This window comes from Cornus florida, unplaced genomic scaffold (assembly GCF_030987335.1).
Source record: "Cornus florida cultivar Cherokee Brave unplaced genomic scaffold, ASM3098733v1 CherokeeBrave_3.0.0_Hap2_Chr08, whole genome shotgun sequence".
Lineage (NCBI taxonomy): Eukaryota > Viridiplantae > Streptophyta > Magnoliopsida > Cornales > Cornaceae > Cornus > Cornus florida.
Genome location: NW_026775578.1, coordinates 11,068,233 through 11,070,086, shown reverse-complemented (window position 1 = coordinate 11,070,086; position 1,854 = coordinate 11,068,233).

Sequence of the window (1,854 nt, the reverse complement as noted above, 5' to 3'; positions counted from 1 at the left end):
CCAGGAATATCCTTTTTAAAATTAGGGTATTACAGTTTGTGGGTTTGGGTACCTTGTTTTTCGTGCCAAAATTGAATTATGAGATTTGATTACTGATACATATAGTTTACATATGTGTAATAGTACAAACATATGTATAATGTGTGGCAAACAACTTATATGTGATACTGATTTTCGTGCATAACTAACAAAGAATATGGAATTAAAAAATAATAGCATTTGTCCTGTTATTGTTTTAAAGAAACACTCAGCTATCAACGGATTATAAAGACTCATTATTATTCTTAGTCTTATTTAAAAAATTAATAAATTATTAAACATATCAAGTATGTGTATTTATTTTTTCTAGATTAATGTGTGAGTTTAGAAATTTAATTTAATTTTGGTTAGACATAATGAATTATTGTTTTATACCCAAACATACATAGATGATAGAGAATTAATTTTAGATTGATTCAATTATGATCTTTTAAGTTCGAAAATAAAATAATATGTTTTATTATGTATATAAAATAAAAAGATATTTTCTATGAAATTTCGGACTATTAAGTTTTTGAGATCGAAGTTGCTTAAATTTCAATCGACAATTATGAGTATGTGTGTATAATGTTAAATGGGTAAATTAATAATTAATTAGTTACTAGCTAATTTAATATTCATATTATGTGAGGGTTAGTACCTACCAAAGTGGCCTAACCATAATGGTCGATGAATATTAATTTTAGTAGTAAATATAACTTAATGATGAATTAATCTCTGTCTAATTTAATATTCATATTATGTGAAGATTGGTAGCTACCAAAGTGGCCCAATCATAATGATTGATGAATATTAATTTTTGTATTAGACCTAATTAATCATAAATTAGTTACTATCTAATTTAATATTCATATTATGTAAAGGTTGGTAGCTACCAAAGTGGCCTAACTATAATGGTTGATGAATATTAATTTTAGTAGTAAACATAATTGCAATATTTTATGAATTATGATGCTTATAATTTTGTGTGATATTCATGAATATTGACTTTATTTAATTATGAGAAATAATTCCTCAAAGGGAATTGATTTTCAAGTGATTAAATAAAAAATTAAGGGGTTGTATGTATTTTTTAATTAGGTAAATATAGGATATCCAAAGGTAACTTATTTGTTTAAATAAATAATGCATCACCAATAAAGGTATACATATAAATACATGTAAGTATCATAATTAGTATTTTATAGTTACCACCCAAAGGGGTTCTATAGTTATATATTGTATTTATATTTTTAAGTTATATGTAAACGTGTTGTTAACTCAAAGCATTATTGTTGTGAGCATTTTATCTTATTATATTTGTTTTATTATATCTTTTAATATGTATGCTACGTCTGTTTTGATTCTCAATAAGACTAACTTCTCATAATGAAATGAGTAAGTTGAGTTCAAAATTTAGGTATGCTAAATTAAAATTTAGCATTTTAAATTGAGAAACCTACTGTTATTACTGAGAAAAACAGTGAGGAAGAAAAGATTCTCCATAGAGCTTGAGAGAGATCGAACAAATTAAGTATTATGATTATGCGAATTATTGTTCCCCATAGTATTAGTGCTAAGGAATATTTGACTATAAGAAAGTTTTCGTATTGTAGATAAATATCTAAAATGAAAATTATTAATTTATATCACTACTATGCAATTTTGTTGGTACTCTTATAATGTATGGGTATAATTTTTTTTTAGATGACTAATGTTGCTGCAAAATTGAGAACCTTATGGATGATTGTAAATGAGAATTTTCTTATTCAATTTATTCTCAATTTCTTGTCTATTCAGTATGGGTCATTTCAAATTAATACTATTAAGACAAGT